The following is a 14,443-nucleotide window of genomic DNA, read 5'->3' on the forward strand; positions in this document are numbered from 1 at the left end:
CGGGCCGGGCCGAGGCGACCGCGCGGGTGCGGGTCCGAGAGCAGCGCCCGGGCCGGGGAGCCGCCGGGTGTCTGAGGCAGAGCCGCGCGGAGGCGAGGTCGGTTTCGTGCCCGTGTGTCTCCCTCTCGCTGTCTCTTACTTCGCACACAAAGGCTCCTGCTCTGCGGGGCGGGTGGGGGGCCCGACCCTCCCTCCCAGGACAAGAAGAGGGGCTCAGGGCCAGGGTGGGGGGTACCTTCCACGCTCCGCGACTGCACTTACTTGAGAAGAAATAGATTTCTTTAAAAAAAAAAGCCCAAACCCTCTCCCTTGTGCTGCCAGGGTGCCCATGTGAGTCAGGGAAGCAGCGGCAGGTCGGGGGCTCTCACTGAGGAAAGTTCCCTCCCCAGCCCCTGGGCAGGGGGAATGGCCTTTGCCCCCCACCCCCACAGCCCCCAGGGGCTCTTTGTCCGCCCTGCTTTTGGGGGTGTCTGTTAGTGCCGCGAGACAAGGAGGGAGAGCGGATCACCCCTTTGGGAGGACAGGATGCTTCACGAATCCCTGGGGCGGATCCTGAGCTAAATCTAGTTCTGCAGCCAGGGATCCTGGGCAGGGAGGCATTGAAATCTGGAGAAGGATGGTGATTTTTTTTTTGTTTAATGGAGGGTTTTCCTTGCTTTTTGGGGGGCGTCCACACGTTGCAAAGCTCGTGGAGTATTTTTGTGCGCCAGCAGGATCTCCGAAGTAACTTCTGCCTCTGTTTCCTGACTCTCCTTCCAGCCTCTCTTTCCTTTTCTGTTTAATTCTTGAAAGACTAAAAGGAAGCTGCATGCCGCTTTCTTTCTTTTTCTGTGATTCACTGACAGATGTGGATACTGTAGGTGGGTTGGTCTTCGTTACTTAATCCTGCCACCGAAGAATGATTTCCTGCAAAATATTATATAATATGAACATCTTGAGAGGTGATCTGTAAGAATGTCTGCTCATGACTGTAATTATGATGGACCAGGGCAAGAGGGATGGGTATCCCTTATCAGCCATACAGACTTACGGCGGGAGGGGGAATCCCTTGGTAGTAAGCCATAAATACGCATCCTTTCTGTCTGTTGGTTTCTGTCTTATGATTCTGTCAGCATTTCCCGTAACGGACTTGGGGGTTTAATTCGATTTTTTTTTTTTTCCATAGCAGGTTGTATTGAAATCTAGTATAATGGTAATAGCACAAATGCCCTTTTGTTATTAAAATGTGTACTTTGAGATGGTGGTGGTTAGAAGAAAGGGGCATGTAACTTTAATATTAAAACTTACTTTTTTCATTGCTTGGTGCCTCGATTTTGAGGTGTGCAAGAGCTGTCCGTGATACGGGGTGTGCGGGCTTGACGACCCTGTTAGCGTTTTCCTTACAAAGTGGCACAAGATGCGCGTGTTGTGCCTGAAGTTGAGCACACGTGTCCATCTGTAGCAAAGTTAGAAGGGGATGGGAACATGCAAGTTTCAGTTTTGCTGAGACTTTCCATGGTAAAATTAAAACGTGGTAATGAGAAATGTATTCTGGAATGAGTTTAATTGAGTTGCGTGCAGTTCATGATGAAAACATTTTTCATCGAGACACTTTTGGCAGTAGGCTATTACTCATTTTGATATGTGAATACATGTATCAAGTCCTATGGCAGTGACTAGGATATTTTTCACTACTGTTATTAATTTGGCAGAATTAGGGAAACATATTGTGTACATTTGAGTAGTTGCTCGTGGTTTTTGTGTGAGCCTGTAGGCTCTTAAAGATAAACGCCTTCTCTAAGTTACTTTTTGAAATGAAGTGGGCAGTCGCAACATTTCACCTTTTAACCATGCGTTGCATGGTACCATGCGGAGGGGTGATGCATCCTGAGAGCGATAACTGCTTGCTTGCTGTCAGCGGCAACTGGCTCAGTATCAACAAACAGTTGTTTGCTCACCTAAATGCATCTTAGTCATTATTACAAATATTCAGAAACATTGCTCCTCTCCCTTCTTTTCCTCCCTTTGTTGCATCAAAGCAACTTTGGGTCAACTTGATCCTGAGTGTTAGTCTGTTGACGTCAGTGGAATTGTGCCAGGGATGATTTTGGCATGCTGAGCCTGACTTCTGTTCTTCAGGACCTAAGAAATTCAGTGTAATATTACCCAAGTGCTGAGGATAAAATAGTAGTATTACTTATTACACTGTTACAGTGATGCGTAATAAGTGCTAGGGCAGAGAGGAAAGACGGCTTGGAAGCTTCCAGTCCCACTCTCTTTATTCTTTCCACTTACTTTCTCCCATCCCTTAATTTACCATCATGCTTTTTTTTTTTTTTTTTTTTGTATTTCCTCAGTCTTGGCATCTTTTTCTGTCTTCATAATGCAGTAGAACTTCCTCTGAACTCCACTTCACCTTGAGCACTTGCTGCTTTTCAGAGTAACTGTACCGAGGCACCTTGCAGTAACGGTTCACAGCTTGGTAAGTGAAGAAGTTCTGGCCCTGAATGTCTTTGCTGTCCCCAGGAGAAATGCATGACTTATTTTGTCACACGCTGATCTGTGCAGTCACGGTACTGAGTGCTTTTGCTGAGGGCCAGAGTTTTCTTTTAGAAAGTTGTCTAATGTAGCTGCCAAGCATGGGACAGCCTGGGTGAACAGGTCCAAAGGTTCAATGAATCTTTTTTTTTTTTTTTTCCTATACCATTGTATGAAGGTAAGGTATCAGTGCTTTGCCAAGGAGATGCCAAGGAGGAGTGTTGTTTTACAGGGTTGGATACAGCATTCTTCATAAGGGCAGAGGAAGCAGAACAGTGTACAAGGGAAGAAAGAGTTGGGGCAAAAGTGAGCCTTTTTGTGCACTAGCTACAGAAAAGGGAGAGGTAGAAATGCAACTAAGGGGAAAGGAATAGGATAGAATATGAGTGGCAAACTCAGCAAAACAGAATGGTTTGAAGCTGGGATCATGGAGTATTCCTGAAGGATGCAGTTCTGTATTGAAGAGATGGTTCAAATGAGAGTGAACTCTCACTTAGGTATTTGTGGCCTCCGCTAGCCTTATATCTGACTACCTCAGAATTTTTTTTTAATGTATTCATCCATACAACATATTGGTGAGGTAAAGAGGTGTTATTTTCTCCCTTCTCTGCATTTTACAGATGAGAAGGCTAAAGCACTAAAAATTTACTGACTTGTTCCAGGTAGCAAAGAAGGGACTTGTGCCCTGGTCTCTCAAGTGCTTGGCCAGTGCTGTAACCTTCTAATCAGCCTTTCTCTTTCCACAAATTGTGAGAAATGAAGCAAAGTGACATGGCTCAGTCTGACTGAGTAGAAGGGCATGGAAACCAGTTTGCCTTGTTGGATGTGGTGCCAGTCATTGTGGTACATATAGTGGTCCATGTGAATTTGTACTTCACGTGACATTTCATTAGAGGGGCCACAAGGCTAAGGAGTTGCTGAATTGGCAGGTGTTTCCCAGGAAGTTTTTTTGAGGCACAACTCATTTAGGAGAGGAGGAATGTCCTGGGAAGCACTTTGCTTTCTACTCAGCGGCATGTACAAATAGGTCTCTTGGCCAGGCATTGGGAACGTGATTGCTCTGTTCCATCTGTTACATGCACCTGGGAACCATTCATTGCAACATGTTTCCTATATTGCTTTGAGGGCAGACTCTAATTCCCAACAGATTTATCATTCCGTTAAAAAAAAATGGCAAGAAACAGGTCATGCAGTTGCCTAGTCCCCTACCTGCTCACTAATGTAGATGCAAAAACAAAACAGTTTTTATTCATCTGTGTTTTGTCCCAGCTGTGAGCTGTATGGTAGTACAGAACTGAGCCCAGAACTTTTCTGTAGGGAGAAATCTTTGAAAATGACTTAAACTTGAGAGCAGGAAGTCCTGTTATGTCTGAGAGGAGAAGAAAGGAGATGGCTTAGTTCTGTAATGGTCATCTTCAGATCTCTTGTAGAGAGCCCAGGTGGTACTTTTAACATTAGTGATTTTAGGAGTAAGGAGGTCTGAAACAATTCTCTCTCACACAACATTGAAGTTGGGACTTGGGTAGTTTTGCAAAATACGTTTAATCCTTGCTGTTTATTGCACAACATGTTTCAAACTGGCAAGCCACCTCTGTATGCAACTCTGCCATGAAATGTCTATGCAGAGAAAAGATGTTGGTAAAGCAGCAGATTTTTTTTTTTTTTAATTTCAGGTTTCCAGATTGTGGGTATCAATAAATACTTTGCAAGGACTTGGGGGGGGGGGGGTTGTCTCCCCTCAGCTGAGCCCAGTATTTTGAACAAAGAGGCTGTCACTCCCTGCCCTCCCCTGGCAAGCTGGTGTTTCTAATGGCCTGCTGCAACTCACCTGCTTCGTCTTGCACTCCACCTCCTTTGATTTACCATCTAGTAAATCATCAACCAGTTCAGATGTCAGTTATTTCCCAGCTATGGAAGAGACTGCAAACACTGCCCTTTGTGCCACTTTCCTGCTTCCTTTGAGAAACCCAGGGTTATTATGCCTTGGCTGTCTGGATTCATGTTGGTAGACCTTACTGCCTTTTGGACAGGGGCATGATGTTTTCTAAAGAAAAGGTGAAGCAATGCAGTCAGTTAGGAATCGAGTGACATTTTTGAAAGTGAAAGTGCCTCTATATCCTAATGTAAGGGCAGCACCTCTACTCACAAGGGGGATTATAGGTTTTGTATTCCCTCTGCTAGCATATCCCAGTTTTCCACCATATCGGCCCATTGTGACAAGCTGCGTGGAAGTAGCAAGAAGGGGCTTTGGAGTGGTTCTTTCCACTGGAAGTATTGGATGACTTCACCCATGGCTTTATAGCATCACTTTGGTCCTCCACATTCAAAGGAATTTCAGCTTTGCAGTAAGTTAGGACACTGAAATCTGCAGGATCCTTCCCAGGGAATAACCTCATGTCTAATTGTGGCCGATTTCACTTCCTTTGGCTCTGCAATCAAAGTGCACCTCAGTGCTAGATATACGATCTGTGAAATGGGCTAGCATTCCTGTGGGTTTCCTTTCCCAGAAAGTAACTTAGCTTATTTGTTCCCCCTCTCTCTGTAGAAAGGATCTAGCTTGTCCTAGCTGGTGCCAGCTAACTCAGAGCCCAGTTGCATCTTCTCAAGGAATCGGAGCCAGTCAAAGGTAACTTATACCAATGGCATCCAGTGAAGATTTTTTTTTCTTTGGCAAAAGGGAGGGTATTGGGGTTTTTATTAGGGGATATAATGGAATGATTCTTTCAGTGCCTGGCGGGTACAGTGAATGGGCATTCATGTGACCTTGTGTATATATGCCATCTTTTGTTCTACTGAAAATAATGAAATAGAATTAACAGCCCTGGGTATTCAAGAGGACGTGATGAGAAGTGGGTCAGGCATGTTCTTTTCTACATAAATACTGCTCAGATTTAGGCCAGCATCAATGTAGAATACTTGTAAACAACCATCAGAGATTTCTAAACAGGCAGGCAGCACATCTGAAAACCCAAGCTGTGTTGGACCCTTTGCCCAGTAGAGCACTTCACATCCATTTGCAATTTCTGTAGTTTACTTTGCACATTTAATACAGTGCTGGGGGCGGGGGGAACAAGTCTTATTGTTTGGTAGGTCTGGCTAGAAGCAAGGAATTTAGTCTGGTAAATTTTAGTGTATACTGGCAGGACAGGTTGCTGAATATAAAATAAGTGAATCATCCTTGGTACATTGATCTACTGTTTTAGATAGGAAAAAAATAGTTCTTCCCTTGGTCTCCCTGTATTTATTTGCAGACAAATGGATGATGCATCCCACAGCTTTGTTGCAGATGCCCCTTATTTGGCTGCTTTGTCTGTGCTTTACTTAAGTTTGTACTCTCTCTGATACAGAGTTTGGGTCCAAATCTTTAAGTGATGAGACATGTGAGGCTGGAGAGCCACATTCACTTGTAGCCTGGCTGAACTTTTGAAACAGTCAGGTTGGATTATGATAATATTCCATTATGTAGCACCTTTCCCAGGCAATTTGTCCTTGAATATGAGCTATACTGGACAAGGTACATTTTCCAGTTTAAGACCAAACAAAACTCTTCATTAAATCTCCTTCCCCCAACAAAACAGCAGGCAAATGTCATTGCCATTTTTGTGTTTGGAGTCTTCCTTGAGTTTTGAAAAGAACACAAGTGAGGAGGAAAATTGAATTGGGGGCCCCTTTGGTACCGTCCTTTATAACATATGGAAGGCCTGAAAGAAATTTTCCAGGGCCTCTTAAAAACTGGTTTGCTTTTAGAAATACATTTTTAAAAATGTCCCTTGCACTGAAGAAGACCTTCAGCATCGCTTTTTGGAGAAGTTCTTGGGGTCTAACCCTGCAAACTCATGTGCAAATAACTTAACTTAGATGAACTGTCCCCGGTTCAGTGGAGTGACTGGTATCTTTGCAGCTACTTGTATGTTTATGCTTGAAGGATTTGTTGTTAAGGCCTTCAAAGAAAAGGTGGGAACGACAAAGTATTTAACAAAAATTTTTTCTTTGGGCCTTTATGTTATTGGGGCTGGGGGAGAGGAAGGTAATAGAAATGCACAAACAAAACTGAATCACTCCAAATGTTAACAAAAATTTTAAGCAGTTGCTTTCTTTGATGCTTGGGAGGTCCTAGCTTTACTAGTTCTCCAGTTGTTAATATATTCTTTCAAGATGCATTTCTGCTACAACTCTTACTTAATTTATCATTTTCAAATATTAAAAAAAAATTAAAGATTGCTGGGACTGAGGAAATGGCACTTTCCAAAGATTGTAAACTTTAAGTTGTACACGTAGGGGAATTTTTCCTTACACATAGGAATCAAAAAGATCTACAGACATATATCTAGAGCAGCATCAACTAAAAGTAAAGCTGCATAAAAAATGCAAGATGTTCAGCTGGATAGCTCTACATTGGGAAGCTGCTGAAAGTGTCCCCTGAGGTTTCATGCTATATATATACATGTATGAACTGCTGTTTGCATACCTTGCTATCATTCATAAAACTCTTCCAAATCTTAGAGTATTCAGCACCATAGTAACAAGGTTAATGGGATGCCAATAGCTCATTCCATTGTGAGAACTGCTCAACTGAGAAGTATGTAGGTAAGGAATGTGGGTTTTTTTTTTCTCTCTGTCAAACGCGCCAGACTACATGAGCAGTCCCTCATTCTGACTAAATGAATGCATGTACAGAATGGAGATAATCCCTGTACAAATGTGGGGGGGCTTGGTGAGCTGCTGGAGTTGTGTAATGGCTCTTAATGCAATTCGGTAGTCTAGTAATTTGCCAAGTCTGTAATATGCTCAGATTCCACATAATGCCTTGATAAGCTGTTTTGGTACCCAGTCTCATCTGGTTTAGACTCTGCAGTTTTATTTTGAAAAATGTAATTGGTCAGTATCCACACACAGGATTTTTCCATAGAGGACTTGTTCAAGCAGATATTGCACAACCAATTACACACCAGTGATCAGCCTGCCCAAACTCCTGCCAACTGGGGAGGCATTCAGACCTGTGTCTGAACTCTTCACACCAAACGATTTTGCAGTATATGCTTATGCAAAATAAAATGAGATTTTTGCTGGAACAGAAGGGTGCTTGTGTGGACATGTCCTGGACCTATTTGGACACTCTGATGTCATGACCAAATGGTAGTCCAGAGAGTGATGTCTCAAAAATTTGTCCACTAAACCCAGGAATGTCTGAGCAGTCACTGAACTTTGCTTACCTACCAGAGCTGTATGCCATGATTCATAGCCAAAGACATTTCTCTTTTTTTGGGAAAGGTAGACTAAGCTAACAATCCCTGACTTAAAAAATTGAGTCAGCTATTAATATTAATAATTTGCTTTATGGTTGTGCCCAGAGGCCTTAGAGCCCTTCTTAGTTGAGCATTGTTCGGAAACCTAGTGGAAAAAAAAATCATTACTTGGAAGAGCCTTCGGTGTAAATAGGCACAACAGTGCACAAGAATTTGAGACATGGGAAGTGTAAGGTGACTGGCTCAAGGTCACATAACAAGGAGTGGCAGAGCCAGGAATTGAACCAGGTTTCCCACATCCCGGGCTTGTACAATTCCTATCGATCTAGCTACTTCAAGTAAGGATGTGATTTATTACCAAAGTCGTTTTAGCAGTACAGCCCATAGAAAGAGTGCAGTTCCACTGATGTAAAGGTACCTCCTCTCAGTGTAGCTTAATTCCCATCTCTTAGACTTTGCAGACATAAGCAGTATTATTCTGATATCCTGCATCCGTACTGGCCAAGGTAAGTCTTAGCCGTGCTGGCATAGTTAAACTGGTATATTGTTCTATGTGTAACCAAATACTTTCTCCAGTAGATCACTTCCACCTCATCCCCATCACTTGTAAACAGACTTAATTAGACATTTTGCTTGCATACTTACATATTTTGCTTACATTTAAAAACCCTGGACCATATTACATTTAAAAATCCTGGACCATATTTTCATTAGAGCTCGGTACCCAGCAACTGCTATTACTTCCTTTAGAAACTCCTTTGAAGTTCTTGTCTCGGTGATGACTGTTGTGTATATATATTTTTTTAAATCTGAACTTTTTATTTTTTTAAGTAGAAAATGGACAACTTTTTTTTAAATGACTAATAACTACCCAGAATTATACGTTTTTAAACCATTTAAAAACAGTGTCACTAAGTCGGGCAAAGATTGTGTTTGGAAAGATTGTGTGTCACTAAGTCAGGCACCAGATTACGCATGGCTTGTGAGAATCCCATCGTGGACAGAAGATTAGTCATCGCTGTAAAAGGAATGAAAGAAAGAATTCCTGCTTCCCTCGCCAGTGGGTGTTCTGGTGGCCAGAAAAAGGGGGCGAGGAAGTTTCGTGATGGAAAATCAACTGCTCAGAAACTTCTTAATACTTAAAGTTCTCTGTAATCAAGGTGTAAATTTTGTGACCCCCTCCTCCTCCCCCGGTAATCCACAAACCCGCTTTAGAGCAATACGGTTTGTTCAAACTAGAGGCTCAGAAATGAAAGAAATGATGATGTCCTGAAAGGGAAAAAAAATCCCGTTTCAATATCCAATAACCTTATTAACAAAAATTAATGTAGACCAGAGTGCTAGTTCATTATGCACTTTTGCATATTCATTAAGAATTCGCAAGTCCGTTAAGAACTTTTGCATATCAAATATCCAGAATGCAAATGAATCTTCCCAGCCCACATTCAAAACAGAGAGAAACAAAGAGTTGGAGTGACTTGTTCAGGGCTATACCTAAGTCATGGGATCAAGAATTTGAACTCAGGACTTTGTGCCAAGTGGGATTCAAACAAGAATTGGTCATCTGACCCCAGCGCTCTTTCCTGCCTGGTGCAGGGGGTCAGACTTGATGATTTACCGAGGTCCCTTCTGACCCTAAAAACCTATGGAAAAGAATCTACTTAATCTAGAATTGGGGAACAGAATGAGATGATATATTATGACTTATGTTTCAGGGCGTGAATGACCAGGAACATGTGACAGTTGGGAATCTTCCTCAATAGGAAGTCTTGACAATTTTGCAATAGTGCTGAGTTTCTTGCATCTTCCTCAAAAACAATGAGTACTGATCACTGCAGGAAACAGGAACTGGACAGACCCAATCTCATCCAGTTTAGCAATTCCTCTCTTTGCCAATCCTGTGTTTGTTACTTGGAACTTTCTACACAATTTAATGCCGAGGTGCATCCGCAAAAGGGGAAGTCAGAAACGAGGGGTCTGGAGTGCTGCTCCAGGTTTTGCAGATACAAAGTAGGAACATTTGGGTTAATTCTGCAGTGACTCAAAACTAACAGTAGTTAGCAGCAGGATAAATAAAGGGAAGAAAATCCCCCAGATTTTTTTTTCTCCCAAATAACCTTTGCCAATCCTGGAGCAATCTGCTAAGCTGAAATGCAGCTGACTGAGGGGTGAGATGTGGCAGATTTTCATTGACATCACACAGCAGCTCAGAGTAGAGAGCGGAAAATAATTAAATCAAAATTCTCCTTGTTTCGGGTAGTGTTGTTCTGAACATGGGACGTTTTTATATTCTGCCTAGACCAAGGGGAGAAGCAAGCCTTGCCCTTGTACTCTTTAAAGATCCAAGGCACTTTTCACAAGTGGGCTACTTGGTTTTCTGTCTCATCCAGAGCATGATCTCTCCTATAGCACTGCACTGCCCAACATTGATTGAGCATCGACTCTGAGAGAAACCTGCACTGGTAGGACCATGTCAGACGTTTATGAAGGTGTCTCATTTAGGCTGATTAGGCTTGGGACTGCTTACCTTGTGAGATCAGAGCTGAAATTTGAGTTACTGCTAAATTGCTGCTTGGTTTTGTTTTTTTTAGCACAACCTTTTGTAACTATATTTTTTGTTCTTTTTTGTTCTAGACAAAGAAGGAACTACTTGTACTGGGACTTAAAGCAAGAAGTGGGTTGCAACTAGCTAGAAGTGTACAGACTTTGGTATATAATTTTACATGTTATGTGCCAGGTTATATAAACCAAGGTGAAATCGCAGCCCTATTGAAATCAGCGGGAATATTCACATTCATTTAAATGAGGCCAGAAATTTCATTCTGAGATTTCAGCGCTCTATTTAGGTTATGTGCAGTTCCAAGCCAGTCCGACTGGTCTAATGCATTTTTATTCTCTGTCTTAATTATATGTTTTAGAGTTTTTGATGCTTCAAAATTTACTGTGGTTTTGTGGTCCGAACATAGGGTTTAAGATTTGTTTTCTTTTCTTTTGGCGAGGAAGGTGTGTTACATTGGTGTGCTTGGGCCTTTCCAGTTCAAGTAAGATACTGAAATGAATGGATAGGGAGTTTTTAGTGGTATGTTTAAAAAAAATCCAGCTTTTTCACTATAAAAGTTTCTCTGCAGTTGTCTTTAAAAGTAGTAATCAGGTGAAAATCTCCCTTCTAACTTTTCTGAATTGATAGATTTCCCATCCACTAGATGCTCTTTAAGTAGCATTTATAACAACATAATTTGGATTCCTCTGGCCTGGCTACACCATACTCTGTTGTACTCTCTCTGATGCTTGGAGTTCAGCTGAATGGACACTGGCCAAAGCTTGACTCATGGAAAATCTGAAGTAAATCACTAATACATGCGTGCTGCATCATAAGCGCTAGAGGAACAGAAGGTCGTGCAATAAAAGCAATAGTTTCTTTTAAGAATGTCTAAAAAGAAGTTGCTAGCAGAAAGTTGGAGCCTGGAAACACTTATCTGAAGACATTTAAAACTAATCTAGATTTGTGGTGGAGTACCTCAAAGCTTTCAGTGGAGGCAGCAGGGGTTGGGAGTGGGGAAAGAATTTTTTGTAAGGTGCTTTCTTGAGCTCAGCTTAAGTTTTCACTGTGGTCGTGAGGGTTGCAGGATGAGTGTGGTATCTGGAACCCAGTATTAATGTACAGGGAGAGTAAAGAGTAATGCAAATAGTTTTTGGTATGGGATTTTTATGCCGGCAATGCTAAAGTGAGCCAGTCTGCACCCTGATATGGAGATTTTTCTTTTCTTAATGCTCCCCAAGCATTACTTTTTCAGAATCTCATTCTTTTCATACAGGGACAGTAATGTTGAAACTGTCACCTGCGTTTCAGAAGTTCAAGGCCCCAGACTGAAAGCTGGCCAAGTGTGCGCTTGAGCACAACACCCATAAAAATAAATGGCTATTTGCCTTGCAGCTGCTACTTGTATTGCTAAGTTGCCTTCCATATGCCCAGCCCCATTCTTGCTTCCACATGTTGTCTGTGATAGGCCAAGCAATGCATAGCAAGATGCAGACACATGCATCCTCACATGCAGTGAGCATCCTCACAAGCCAAGCCAAGCAGCGTCCTGGTGCTCAGACCCCTCTGCTTTCTGATCTTACTCCAGGCATGAACAGAACAAGCAAGGGGTGAAAAGTAATGTGGGCCGTGTGGATCCTTGTGTGAAACCGGCTGCATTCCAGCTACTTTCTTTGCCACAAACAGAGTTTGATGTTGGTGCTTTGCCCAATATAAGGCTCGTTTGGATTTATTCACATAAAAATAAAAAGTAGAATATACTTCATAGTTGTGATGTTGTTTAGATTGTAGAATAATGAAAGTTATAAGTTAACTGACATAGCATTATTCGAAGTGGGGAGGATGGTAGTAGAGTTTAAATCACAACCACTATTGTAGTGGCATGTTTCGATTTTTTTTTTTTTTTTTTTTCCCTCATGTTTCAAGGTGAAATGCTTAAAATACTCCACCAAAACCATGTGGTCACCTTGTGGTCAAGAAAACAGCTTTATGATGCAAGACAAATAAATACAGAAAATATGTGGAGTGCATTACTCCTATTCAGTCATGACATTTGAGTCGCTTATAGTCTCCTCTCGACCTGAGAAGGGGATGATCATGGTGCTAACAGTACAAATGCACAGAGGCTGAATAAAAACTAAGTGGAACTTTTGAAAAATTGCTCTTTGTCATCTTTTTGCACATTTTGCATTTCCTTGATGAGCTGGAACTATGAACAAGTACAGTCTGGTTGATCGGTATCAGATAGAGGTGTGTTACTTTTCCAGGCCAGCCATGCAAATTGCATAACGGAAGTACTGGCTGGCCCGTGTGGGGCATAGAGCAAGTCTTCTATCCTCGTGGTTTGCTTTTTGGCTAATATTCAGCTCCTGCATTGACCAGAATGTTTGTGTTGATTTGCCTGCTAATGAAGATTATTATCATGGCTGTCCAAGTGATGGAAAATTTAGTTGGCAGGTGGACTATCGCCTTTCCATTTGGTGCCTGCATCTACTTATATGGTGCAGGATGTCCTCTCTTCCCACTAGTGTCAGTTAGGGTGTAGGGTGCTTAGTAGGGCTGCGTGAAACACCATCATTTCATTTTGATGTCCGTTTCACCATTGTCCTGGGAGGTGAAGTAACACGGGGCATTCACCAGCAGCTCGAGACAAGACGCACGTAGGGTGGAAAGAGGAACCCGCGCAGTTCATTAGCCACCTCTTTGTACAATTACAGCCGGCCGGTGACTTCAGCGTCAGACGCTGGCTGGCAAAAATAAAAATGGTGGTCACAGCTACGGAGGAGGTGGATAGCCAGGAGACGGAGCTGCAGCTGGCGCTGGTGGCAGAGTGGGCTCCAAGAGTAGACCCCGGGGAGCCTGACAGGCAAGAGGTGACTCTGGATGGGGAGAGAGGAGCACCCTGTCAAAGACCCCTGCTGAACAACGAAGGAGCGACTGGCTGGCCAAGTGGAGGGAGAGTGGAAGTGGCACCTGAGAGTGCAGCAGGACCCAGGTGGGAGTGCCGGGACGACGGGGCACGGAGGACAACACGCCAAGGGGAGAAGACCTGGGGACAGCCCTGAAGGGGTTTGCAGTCGGGGTGGGGATTGCTGCCGGGGCCCGGGGTGTTAAGTGATGGACTGAAGCTAGTCAGGGGAGCAACGAATAGAGAGGAGAGCCATCCCTCCCCTTAATGGTCCAGGGATGGGGAATAGGTCATGGGCTAGTTTAGGTGTATTTGTTTTGTTTTGGCTACCCTGAGCAATGGGGCAGAGGTGATAGGGATAAACGTCCCTGTGGCAGGGCCGCAGGGAAGCCTCAGTAGGGTCTCATAGTGGGGAAGGTACCCGGTAGGAAGGGACTGAGTAGCGAAGGGCTGTAGGGGCAAGCTGAGCCTCTAGCTATCAGTTCCGGGATGTGGAGCTCTGAACATGACCTGCAGGGAAGACCGCTGATAACGGTTCGGCTGTCCACCGAAGGCGGCGTGGGGCTGGGACGTAGGGGTGGTGGAGCCCCGTGAGCAACCGTCAGGCACAGCCCGGGCCACCGAGGGGCCCGTTAACCGACCCTGCCTACTGAGGAACACCAAGACGTGGCAGGTGAGACTGGGTTTGGCGACGCGGGAGGAGAGAACTACCTCGATGACAAACCGGCCCGGAAAGGGCATGCCTTCCGCCAGTAGATCAGAGCCACCGGAAAGCGGCTAGTCAAAGCCCGGTGGTCGCAACCATTTCAAAGGGACAGTGTTTCATTTCATTTCATTTTGAAGCACTGTCTCATTTTGTTTAGTCAAAACTGTTTCGTTGTTTTGACTCATTTTGACATTTTGCCCATTGGCTATAATGGGGAATCATGAAAATGCCAAAAATGTTGTCATTTCTTGCCTGATTCAGATGCAGATTGCAGGTATGGTAGTCCCTTCCGAGGGCATGAAGTCTGCCAGGTTTCAAGGAGATAGGTGCAGAGGTTTCTCTGCATCTCAAAGTCTTGAAAGCAAAATTTGTTGGCAGCGGCAGCCTCCTGTCATCTGGCACGCAGCTCTGGGGGCTTATGCCCCCAGGAGGGTTGCAGGGCTGTGCTGGACTCCTTCTGGGGGTGCGGGCCCCTGGATCTGCGCCATATGATGGGAAGCTGCTGCTGTCGCCTGGGACTGGTGCTG

The 14,443-nt window shown here is 43.8% G+C and overlaps 1 protein-coding gene across 1 annotated transcript in view; it reads left to right on the forward strand.

Annotated features, from left to right (window-relative positions):
- The first annotated feature begins 6 nt into the window (after positions 1–6).
- FAM107B (family with sequence similarity 107 member B) overlaps positions 7–14,443 on the forward strand; it is a 78,018-nt gene continuing 63,581 nt past the window's right edge. Inside the window, exon 1 of the mRNA XM_019543675.1 lies at positions 7–97. The gene's annotated coding sequence lies outside the window, so the exon portion shown is untranslated. The remainder of the gene's footprint in view (positions 98–14,443) is intronic.

This window comes from Crocodylus porosus, unplaced genomic scaffold (genome assembly GCF_001723895.1).
Source record: "Crocodylus porosus isolate Cpor-Errol unplaced genomic scaffold, CroPor_comp1, whole genome shotgun sequence".
Taxonomy (NCBI): domain Eukaryota; kingdom Metazoa; phylum Chordata; order Crocodylia; family Crocodylidae; genus Crocodylus; species Crocodylus porosus.